Below are 12,413 nucleotides of genomic sequence, written 5' to 3' on the forward strand. Positions count from 1 at the left end.
ATAAATTGCATTGCAATCCAAGCATTGATGGACTCTGGTAAAATAAATGAAGAGTTAGGAGAGGCACAAGAGTTGTTGAACGCAGCTGAGGTAGAACTTACAGATAAACATGAGCAAAAGAAAGAGAAAAGTGATGCAGAAGCAGAGCTTAGACGTATAGAAGCAGAAGGAAATTTAATTAAGCTGAAAATGCAGACAGAAAGAGAAAGAGAAGACAGAGAAAAACAAGAAAGAAAAGAAAGAGAAGAAGAGAAAGCTGCTGAAGAATTAAGGAAAATAGCAGAAGGAGAAGGAGAGATAACTAGGCACATGAGAGAGATGGAAAGGTTGAAAACTACAACTGAATTGCCCGTAACACCATCTAACCCTGCTCAAGGTGATTCAGATCCTGCATTTGATGTAGTAAGAGTGCAGAAGTTAATTCCAAAGTTTACAGAAGAAGCTCCAGATGAGTTTTTTGATCACTTTGAAAAAGTGGCTGCAGGTATGGGATGGCCAGAGGATAAATGGTCAGTCTTGTTACAGAGTGTTCTCATTGGTAAAGGAAGAAATGCCTATTTAGCCTTATCAGCTGATCAGTGTAAAGAGTACAAGGTATTTAAGCACAATGTGCTACAAGTTTACCAGATGACCCCTGAATATTATAATGAAAGATTTAGATCTTTGAGAAAGGATGACCAGATAACTTTCTTAGATTATGCCTACAAAGTAAGATGTTTTAAGCGATGGTTGGAGGCTGCTAAAGTTAAAACATTTGAAGATCTTGAAGAATTAGTTGTTCTTGAACAATATCTTACGGGAATTCCTGAACACATAAGAGCCTATTTGAGAGGGAGAGAGGTGAATAAACTTGACAAGGCTGCTACACTTAGTGAAGACTACAATGTCATCAGTAGCAAAAGGAACTATAATGTTAAGTACCAGAGTCAATGCACAGGTTTTAGGTCTCATCCAAATTTCAGGAGCAGATTTAATGGGAATCCTACAAGTGATAATACCAAGTCAATGCCGGGTAATATTCCTCAGCAAGCTAATGTAAAATCCTCATATAATAATGTTGCAAGGCAATTGCAGAAGCCTAGTGTTGTCTGCTACAGGTGTGGAAGAGCAGGACATTTCAGTTGGGATTGTTATCAGACACATCGGCAGTCCAAACCAGTTGGTCAAGTAGTAAGAGGTGACCAGGTGAAACAGACTACAAAGAGCAGTGTGGGGAGGAGTCAAACTCCAGTGAAGACTGAGACTAAACAAGCTGAGTGTTTAGCAACCAGCGGAAATGTAACTTCAAGCAGTGAGTGGCTGAGCAGTTTGGAGGCTTTTAAGCCATATATCTATGAGGGTACGCTGACAACTCCAGGAGGAAGTGTGCAGGTACCAGTCAAGGTGTTACGTGATACAGGGAGCAACCATAGTGCAGTAGTCCGTGGTGCTCACCCCCCCCCCCCCCCCCGTTGGAGAAGAATCTCACAGGAGATTCAGTTATTTCGAAGGGTATTGGAGGAGAAGAGGTAACTCCTATATTCCGCTTACACCTGTCATGTGAATTAGTGACAGGAGATGTTGATTTTGCTGTAAAGGACTCACTGGCTGTTGAAGGTGTACATGTTCTGTTAGGTAATGAAGTTGGTAATGTGCCATTTGCTCCTTGTCCTATAGTGACAGATAAACCATTGAGGATTAGTCCTACGGTAGATTTGGAGAAGAATAACCCCCACCTGTTTCCTAGCTGTGTGACTACTAGGAGTATGAAGAAGACTGTGCCTGTAAGTGAAGAGATTGAGGATTTACCCACTCAAGAAGGATCAAGTGAAGGATTGTTGAGTGTAGAAGAGTTGTTCCAGGGAAATGATGTTTCCCCTAATGCTGACCAAGAAGAGGTTTCCGAAGAAGAAGCTGTTGTCCCTGAAAAGACTCTGAGTAGTCAAAATGTTCCTGAAAATTACAGTGAAACTACAGTAGCTGAGTTAGCAGATATTGAGAGCTCAACCCTTGAAGTTGGTCAGGTGACCAGAGAGAAGCTAACGGAACTGCAGAAGAAGGATGCATCATTAGCCCAGTTGTTTTTCAGAGTTGTTGATTAAGAAGAGATGCAACAAACTCCTACCTGTTATTATCCGAAGGAAGGTTTGCTGATGAGGAAGCATAGACCTGCAGATATACCAGGAGATGCTGAATGGGGCGAATATCATTAAATTTTGATCCCACATCCATTGAGGAAGCAAGTAGTAGCAGTAGCTCATGAGTCTGGACATATGGGAATCAGGAAGACTGTGGAGAAGATCATTAAATATTTTTTCTGGCCTGGACTTCACAAGGATGTTAGCAAGTTCTGTTGGGAGTGTCATACCTGCTAGATAGCTGGAAAGCCAAATGAAACCATTCAGAAAGCCCCCCTACAACCTATAGAAGTTAAAGGAGAACCCTTTAGCAAGATGATTATAGATATAATTGGACCACTGCCGAAGACAAAGAACGGTCATGAATATCTGTTAACATTGATGTGTCCTGTGACAAGATATCCTGAGGCAATCCCTGTTAGAAACATATCTGCCAAGATAGTTGCTGAGAAACTAGTGGAGTTTTTCTCAAAGTTTGGGATACCAGAGATTGTATAAAGTGATAGAGGAACCACTTTTACTTCCAAACTGTTTCAGGATGTGATGAACTTGTTAGGAGTGAAACAACAGTTGTCCACTGCGTATCACCCAGAGACTCAAGGAGCCTTGGAAAGGTTTCACCAGACATTGAAAGGTATGCTGACTAAGTATTGTTATGAGTCAGGCAGACTGGGATGTTGGTGTACAATTGATGTTATTTGGAATTAGGAATGCTTATCAATAAAGCATGGATTGTTCACCTAACGAGATGATTTTTGATAGAGAATGAGAGGACCGTTGGAAATTCTTGCAGAAAATTGGGAAGAAAATCGAGTGGATGTCCAAGGAGAGTAGGTAAAGAACTTGAGGAAAAGACTGGAAGAGATTAGAAAATTCTGTTTAGAAAATCTGAAACTGAGTCAAAAGAAAATGAAAAGGAGATATGATAAGAAGACTAAGCTAAGAAGTTTTAGTATTGGTCAACAAGTGTTAGTGTTTTTACCTGTCAAGATGATTTCCCCTTTCCGACAAGTTTCAAGGTCCTTACAAGATAATTGAGAGATTAAGTGATAGAACTTATGTGATTGAAACACCAGAAAGACGAAGACAAAAAAGGAAGATACATGTGCACCTCTTAAAACCTTACTTCTCAGAAACCAAAATGGAAACTGTGTCAATAACCCAGACAACTTCAACTACAGGAGATGACGGTGGATATGAATTGGGAGCTGAAAGCAAGATAAATGATTCTTCAATTTTGGAAAATTTGGAGGATAAACTGAAACATCTGAGTGTTGAGCAAGGTGGTGAATTGCATGAAGTGATTAGACGTTTCACAGAACTATTTGCAGATGTACCTAGGTGTACTGATCTGACCAAGCATGAGATCAAGATCCAAGAAGATGGCAGACCATTCAAACAGAGAGCTTATCACCTATCACCTTATCATCGAGATGTTTTGAAGAAAGAAGTCAAATATTTGTTACAGCATGGATTAGCAGAACCCAGTTCAAGTCACTACAGTTCTCCATGTGTGTTAGTGAGGAAACCGGATGGCTCGTTTAGGATGTGTACTGATTACAGGAAACTGAATTCCGTCAGTGTGGCAAACAATTATCCCTTGCCTCTTATACATCAGTTACTTGATAATTCTGGGCAAGCCAAGTTTGTCTCCAAGATAGACTTGTTGAAGGGATATTATCAAATTCCCTTAGATCAGAATGCTAAGTTTCTGTCAGCTTTTATTACTTCTTTTGGACTGTATCAGTATACTGTTCTGCCATTTGGTGTGATGAATGCACCTGCAACATTTCAACGAGTGATGGATCAACTGCTAGTATCCATAGAAGGAGTAGGTGTATATCTGGATGACATAGTCATTTACTCTACAGCATGGGAAGAACATCTGAAGATCCTTAGGGAAGTTTTCAAGAAACTAAGGGAAGCAGGACTAACAGTCAACCTAGAGAAGAGTGAGTTCGGGAAGGCAACTGTGCAGTATTTTGGGTTTGAAGTTGGGAAAGGCCTTCTCGCTCCAGTAAATGCTAATGTAGAAGATATCCATAAGGCTACCCCACCTACTACTAGAAAACGGCTACAGAGATTTTTGGGCACGGCAGGATTCTATTGACGTTTCTGCCCGAATTTCTCAGCTGTAGTAGCCCCCTTAACAGACTTAACTAGTCCCAAAGCTAAGTTTGTTTGGACTACAGAATGTCAAGAATCCTTTGAGAAGGTAAAATCCATTTTAACTTCAAAACCAGTACTTTGGGCTCCAGACTTCAATAAGAAATTTATGATACAAGTTGATGCCTCTGGCTGTGGAATTGGAGCTCTACTACTTCAAGAAGATGAAAGTGAACTTTTGCATCCCATATGTTTCATGTCTTCGAAATTGAAAAAGCATCAGAAAGTGTATTCCATGATAGAAAAAGAAACTTTAGCCTTAATCACAGCATTGAAAAAGTTTGAAGTATATGTGAACAGACCTAGAAATGAAGAAATTTTAGAGCTGTCTGATCACAATCCGATCACGTTTTTACAGCGGATCAAGAATCACAACCAGAGACTCACCCGTAGGTCTCTGTGCTTGCAACCCTATAATATTAAAGTACAGCATATTTCAGATAAGAAAAATGTGGTGGCAGATTGCTTATCCTGTTGTGATTCAACCCCGGGATAACCAATCTTCTGGGGGGAGGAGTCTTATGCTGTAGTTTTCATAATGCAGTAATCTCCCCTTAGTCATGGTGTGTATGTGTGTATTGTTGTGTACTGTATAATTTTGTATTCAGATGTGCAAGTGCCATAACAGATTTAGCGTAAAGTCAGTGTGATTAAACCCTGTATGGTTTATAAGGACAATATTTGCGTGGAGGGAGAGACAGAGAGTGGTTGTTCTCTACAAAGAGGCAACCTGTTTAGTCAGTATTCAAAACTGCTGAAGTAACGCATTCCTATATGACCCGATCATCTCGATCAGAACACTGTTGGGTGGAAAATTCTATTACGTAAGTTGCCTAACATCATTCAGGAATTTTCCATTAGACGATATCTTTTTGCTTTATTATAGTAACTAGAGATTCTTTTGTTTTGAAACTATGTAATAATAAATATTATTATTAACTGCAATTCCACTTCCTCTCTAATTATCGTTTTTAAAGAGTTTTTAAAATAAAAAATCTCGTCTAAGACCTGTCCACACACTCGTATGGACAGCCATGCCCATACAGAGGGATTCATTCTGAGACCAGTAGTCATGCTGAAAAGAGATGCGGTTCTCTCTCTCTCTCTCTCTCTCTCTCTCTCTCTCTCGGGACTTCATGTGTCCTGTTGCAACATAATTGATATTTTGGTAGACGATGGTCACTCATGACCTTTAACTGTTTAATTCCTTAGTAAATGTGTCTGAGTCCTCTGAACAGTGTATTTTATTGAGTGTTCGTAATGGTGCCTAATTAAAAAACACTAAGGAATTGGTACCAAGGTATTGTAACAATTATTGGGTTTGTAGTGCACTAAAAATAATATTTACAGTGGTTCTATGCAAATCTAAATTTTCCCTTTTTAATACTTTTTCATGTTGTATGTTTTATGCTTTATCTTTTAAAGAGTTTTACATATATGTGGTGTGTTTGCTATTACCTTAATGCTTTGCTTTGCATTTTTTGGTATTTAATTTTTTTGCAGAGTATATTTCTGTCTTTTGTATCCACATTTTTATATGATTGATTTAATTGCCTTATTTTGTTTAACACATGGGCATTAATTTACTTGTATTTCCTTTCAATAAACTTTTGTTACTTAACAATTTAAAATTTACTTGAATAATTTTATGATTAATTAATAAATTAATTTCTGATTTAATTTTGACTGATGATTAATTCAGATTTAATCCAATTTTGTTTTGTTTTCAAGTAATAATAAATTTCCGTGAGACTGTTAATGTCATGTATATTCTTTGAATTTAGGAATAAATTTTTGTATGTAAAATTGTTATATCAGAGTTTCATTTATTGACCCACCAGAAATTTTTATTTGAATTAGATATAGAGTGGTAAGTGAGATGTTTTCCTTCAAGTAACTGAAGTGAGCTCGAACCAGGTAAATAAAAATACTTAGACTTTTATAATATTGTTGGAGTGATGCCCTTTGATTTTACCTCACACCTGTTTTAATGAACTTACTCTGCTTTCTTGCATGATTGATAAGTTTTATAAGGGATCACTGTTGCCTTTAGAGAAGTCAGTCGTTTGTATGTGTGATGAGGGTTCAGGTGTTTGGCTGTTTTGAGGTAACTATAATTGTTGAATAAATAGTAAGTTTGGTAATTAAATATCAAGCACTTAGATACCAGGTTTAATCTGAAGATCAGACACTGGACACTTCGTGACAATAATTATATATATATATATATATATATATATATATATATATATATATATTTATTCATATTTATGTATTTATATATAATTATATATATATATATATATATATATATATATATATATATATATATATATATATATATATTATATATATCTATATGTTTGTATAAATATATTTATATATATATTTTATATACATGCATATATATACATATGTATATATATATATATATATATATATATATATATATATATATGTTTATCTATATATGTAATTATATATATTTATATATATACTATATTTGTATATATATATATATATATATATATATATATATATATACAGTATGTATATATTATTATAATATGAGACTACTGTGTATGTTTTGATTAGATGTCTATAATTTTGAGATGTCTTTATTTCTCGCAGATGACTCTTGTGTTCTGTATTTTGATATATTTTTCAGCTATTTCATATGTTTTGAGGTGACTTTGTAATGTCTATTCGTTTATGTTTTTAATGCACCTCGTCCATGGGAGTTAAAGTTTAAAGCCTGTAGAGAGAGAGAGAGAGATTCTGGAAATATTATCAGATAACCATTTCTTGTGTACCTACCTGTATTTGACCAAAGGGCTTATTGGAAGGGTCACTTTGCCTATCTTTGACAAGTGACAGGTCTTGGTCCGAATGCTTGTTACATGTTTATCATGTATGTCTGTTCTGTAATTATTATTTTTCTCTATGTCTTATTATGTATTCCGTATTCTGAGTAGAAGGATAAGGGAGGAGAGATAGGTCTGACATGTTGACAGGGCTTTCTTTGCCAGATCGTTTGCAAATTTATTTCTGTTTACCCAGGTGGTTAACTAAGAGCAGGAAATGTCAGTCATCCGAGATAAGAACCCATACCTTTTCCCAGGCCTTGGAATTCTCTTAGTGTATTCGCTGTGTGTATTCTTTCTGTGTATTCCCTATGTGTATTCTTTGAGTATTCTGTATTCTAGAATGTATATGAAGGAGCTCAGGATATTCGAAGATTTGAAGTGGCTAATTGGCAACTTAGGCTTGAAGATAAAAGCAGGGTAGTGGGCTAACACAGTTATTCTGTTACGGGGTTTTAAAGACATAATAAGTCCCTCTCTATCTCTTTCTCTCAATTCACATAGAAGGGTATACTGGTTGCTCACCTAAATATATAAGTTTTATAAAACTCTCCCACGAAATGTATATTTTGTGTATGGTCCTAAAATATATGTGTTCTTCAACCATTGTGTTTATATATTACAAAAGGACTAAGGTAATGTGCTTATTTGTTTGCATTGTAACTATGTTGAAAACTGAAGTGCTGTCGTTGAGGAAGTTATACAAAGATGTGAGTTTAGCCTTTTTGAAAAGTGAAGGTAGATGCGTTAGATGCCTGAAAACCAAAAATGTGTCGTCAACATACCTGTAGTAAATGATTGGTTTAAACTCTAGGGGACAATCATCAAGCCATCCTTTTTCATGAAAACCGAAATATCTTGGCCATAGGGGCTGAAAGTGGAGATCCCATGGCAAAACCCTCAAACTGTTTGTAGTGCAAATTATTGAATAAAAAGTGGTTATCGTTTATGCATAAGCTAAGAAGCATTTTAAAAGCATTCTTTTAAATATTTCTCACTTGTTCAATGTTATTGAAAAAAAGTTCAAAACTAAATCAACTGTGTCTTTGATAGGAACGTTTGTGAACAGGGAGGTAATGTCAAAGCTTGCTAGCACTGCACCTTGGGTATTTCATAAGAATTGATGATGTTCTTGAAGTCATACGTGTTTTTTAATATATACTGATTTTTTGTCAATGGCTGCAGAAAACTGATTAGAAATTTCGCTAGTTTATAGGATGGTGCTTTAAAGGCGGACAGAATAGGCCTTAATGGTTTTCCATTTTTATGAACTTGTGGTAGACCGTACAATATTGATGGTGAAGACCCACTTACAAACAACTTGTTATCTACTTCTTCACTAATAGAACCATTATTTCTGAACTTTCTTAATTGGTAACTGATCTCGTCTTCTGTATTCAGGATTGTTTTATATATAAGTTCTTGAGGACATTTCATAAATTTTGAATTGTCAGGGAGTACAGCTTCCATCTTTTCGACATAATCAGTTCTGTTTAATATAACAGTGCCGTTACCCTTATCTGGCTTAGATATTACAGTGTATATTTATATATATATATATATATATATATATATATATATATATATATATATATATATATATATATATATATATATATATATATATATATATCAACACAGTCAACAATAATCAGTCATTACGCGTAATGACTGAAATTTCAGTCATCACGCGTAATGCACTTAGGGGACATTTGATCCCCCAGGAGCTAGTACTAAACACGGCGAAACAGTGAGTCACCTACACTGTTTCGCCGGGTTTAGTACTAGTCCCTGGGGGTCAAATGTATTTCGCCGTGTTTAGTACTAGCTCCTGGGGATCAAATGTCCCTAAATTGCATTACGCGTGATGACTGAAATTTCAGTCATTACACGTAATGACTGATTACGCGTGTTGACTGCAACATATACATATATATACACAAAATCTGTGTGTTCCTGAAAGCGTAGTTCAGGCACTTGAAAAATTTTCTCTCCCTCTCTTAGCTTTTGACTAATATCCCAAAGTCTTCCCCTAACCTTAACATCACCCATCACATCTTTCAGCATTCATCGCGGAATTAAAGCTCCTGTCAGCTTGGGGTTCCTCCATCCCTATCACCTCCCCCTGCCATAGGAAATCTGTTTTTGAAGTGATGGGCCTGACCAGCTAGCCACCCTTGCATGGCTTGTATTTCCCCTTTCTCTCTCTCTCTCTCTCTCTCTCTCTCTCTCTCTCTCTCTCTCTCTCTCTCTCTCTCTCTCTCTTATCATGATTTTTGTAGAAAAAATGCTGGCTTAATGTGATTATTATAGCTGGAACAGCAGTAGTAATGGTAATAATAGTCCTTAAAGAAAGAACTGACGGCTTTTGTTAATATTAGATTCTCATCTGCGTTATATATATATATATATATATATATATATATATATATATATATATATATATATATATATATATATATATATATATATATATATATATATATATATATATATCAGATATGACTTTCACTCAAGAGTAATCTTCCACGTTTTCCTGATTATGTTTCATCATTTTTTTTAAAGAGAACCATAAAATGATTTTAGACAGCTGCCCAAAACTCATCGTTGCCACCCGTCACCTCCCCCACCACTTTCGGTAAGGAGACCAGTTGTCGCATCCATTTAAGCTTGAAATGAGGGCCTTGGAATAAAAGCTTATTTTTGGTTTGACTTCAAGGGCCTCCAGCCACTTCCGTTTGAAGACGAAAACACACTCCGTCCCGCCTCTTTTTCCCTTTTTTCTTCTTCTCTGTCTCGCCACTTGTAACTAATTGACCCTGACTTTGGATCTCGTAGTTCCTTCTCCTTTCCCCTTCCCCCTAGCCTCCTTCTCCTCCTCCCTCCTCCTCCTCTTCTCTAGCATTCTTCATTTCACAGCTAATTAGTCTGTCCCTTACCCATGCTCGAGGGTGGGAGGGCGTGGAACAAAATTAAGTTTACAAGTAGAAGTGGCTCTGAGGTGTAGTTATGACAGGCAATAACAGGTTTATTTTTTGTCATTTTATTCAGGTTAATGTGCAGTATTTACTTTTAGTGTGTTAGTACAGAAGAGCTATGGCTAGTTATTTGTCACTGCAGTTAAAGGTGAAAGAATGATTCAGTCCTCTTAATTATTATTGATCACTCGTGGGGTTCGGCTGCTAAGATATGCCTTACCCACATCATTACCACTTTAACGGGGTTTTCTATCATTAAGGTTATTGATAATAGCTAATGGTATTTTGTGGTATTTTGTACAGTGCTTAGGTTAATGTCTTTCCCATATTATCATCAACCAACTGAGTGTTTTTGTGATTAAGCATTTACACATATATGAACTTATACACGCACACTGATATGACACACAAACACACACTCACACGCACACACATATGCATATATGTATATACTGTATGTATATTTATACATGTGTATGTTTGTTGAATAAATATAGAAACTACCCGAAGTAGACTTCAATGACTTGGTACAATAACATGTAAGAAACTCCAGTTAGGATTCATTCAATCAAGAATAATTTAGGAAGGCGTGATCTCAAAAACTATGAGCAACTGCTGTAGATTAACATATTGCTATTACTTTATAAAAAAAATATGAAAAGTTTCCTTTTTATTTAGTACTCTAGATTGATTGTTTGACAATATTTGCAGTAATATTGTGAGGATAATAATATGAACCAGAGTTGTTACGTTTTAACGCCATCACAGTGAAGTGGTGTGAATTTCGCCAATCGCTCTCATTCTTCGTAAGGCGCTTCTCTCCTCATCTGTTTAAAGGAAGCCTTTCTTTTGATGCCTCACTCCTGTTCTGTCTACTAGAATGGCTCCGTGCTGTGATATTTGATGCTGTGGATTTCGAGATACATCGCAGAGTGACGAAAAGCCTTTATAGGAGTGACTTGAGAGCGAGAGAGCACCTAACATTTACATTCCAATGGTGTTTCGCTTGTCACCCGTTCGGCGTACCTTCCTGGCTGTCTCGTCCTGGAAGCCAAGATTTTGGGTTTGGTTGGACTTCTCATCTTCTCTTTTTCTCCTCCTTTCATTTCAAGGTGGTAACATTGCGCTTAGAAATGTCGCATTTGTAATATGTCGTTCGCCGTGGCTCAGAATGATTGCTATTAACGTTATCTGGACAGAGTTAGAATATGATCTTGACCTTTCCTCTATATATGTGTGCATGTGTTTGTGTGCGTCTGTGTGTGTGTAAGTGTGCATATGTGTGTTTATACCGTGCAGTAACACGTTAACATCAAATTGCCTTTAACTCTGAAATAATTTTAATCTAGGGTATGAGGTGATTGCACATACCATGACCTGTGTTCCATCCCATACTCCGATTTTTTCTTTGTTCTTTTCAATCGTTGAAACAGATAGGAAAAGTGACTGTTCGTCTTCATGACCTAAAAGATTAATGGGAATTGTTCTGTTTTTTAATCGCTGTCTTTGTCGCTCGCTGAAATAGCTCACTTGCTATCCTGTGTCTTCAGAAGTCAGTGTAATCTTTACTTTCTCGTTTGTAAACATTTCTTGCATCGGATAATGACGTAGTTAAATATATACCGTAGTTTGACCAAGCGTCCTTTTCTAGAATAAATAATGGCACTAAATTTGCTTTTGCAATTTCTTGTAAGTTACATATAACGGGAGAATATGTTTCCGAATTTCTCAATATACGTTCACCAAAGCAAACGAAGCGCCGCCCCCTTTTAGTGTGATTGGCTGGATTGGAACCCAATACAGCCGTAAGTGCAGCGTTTAGTGTTTCGCAATGGGAAGGTACCAACGTTGCCCCGAGCAATGAAGTGATTGGTCATGCGGCTCTGGTGATGTTATTGATATAGAGTTAATTAATGGCTCACCTTTCATGTGAATGTGCTTTCGGGATTATAATAATTATTTAGGAGTTTGCAAATATGTTACTGAATGTAATTAAGTCATTGTAATGTATGAAACGGAGTGGTACATTGATAATGGTATATATTCTCGATATCCCTTATCGGTCCTATTTTTTCAATTTTTCCTTTTAGGGGTCAATGACCGTTAATGTTGTGTCTATAGTCAACCAGTCTCTCTCTCTCTCTCTCTCTCTCTCTCTCTCTCTCTCTCTCATTTTGTTTTTCTAATTACCACTGTCTTATATTTGCAGGTAAAGCGGTTGTTTGTGTTCCATCTCAGATTTTGAGAAAAAGTGTTCGACACCACGTGACATTTGAAGGTAAGTGATA

General features: G+C 36.6%; 1 protein-coding gene across 8 annotated transcripts in view; it reads left to right on the forward strand.

Moving 5' to 3' along the window:
- norpA (no receptor potential A) overlaps positions 1-12,413 on the forward strand; it is a 699,095-nt gene that overhangs the window by 74,126 nt on the left and 612,556 nt on the right. For 2 of the 8 annotated variants that reach the window (XM_067124209.1, XM_067124210.1), the window contains exon 2: positions 12,335-12,403. The exons of the other annotated variants lie outside the window; for them this stretch is intronic. The gene's annotated coding sequence lies outside the window, so the exon portion shown is untranslated. The remainder of the gene's footprint in view (positions 1-12,334; positions 12,404-12,413) is intronic. 8 annotated transcript variants of the gene reach the window in all.

Source organism: Macrobrachium rosenbergii, chromosome 22, assembly GCF_040412425.1.
Source record: "Macrobrachium rosenbergii isolate ZJJX-2024 chromosome 22, ASM4041242v1, whole genome shotgun sequence".
In the NCBI taxonomy this organism is placed as follows: Eukaryota; Metazoa; Arthropoda; class Malacostraca; order Decapoda; family Palaemonidae; genus Macrobrachium; species Macrobrachium rosenbergii.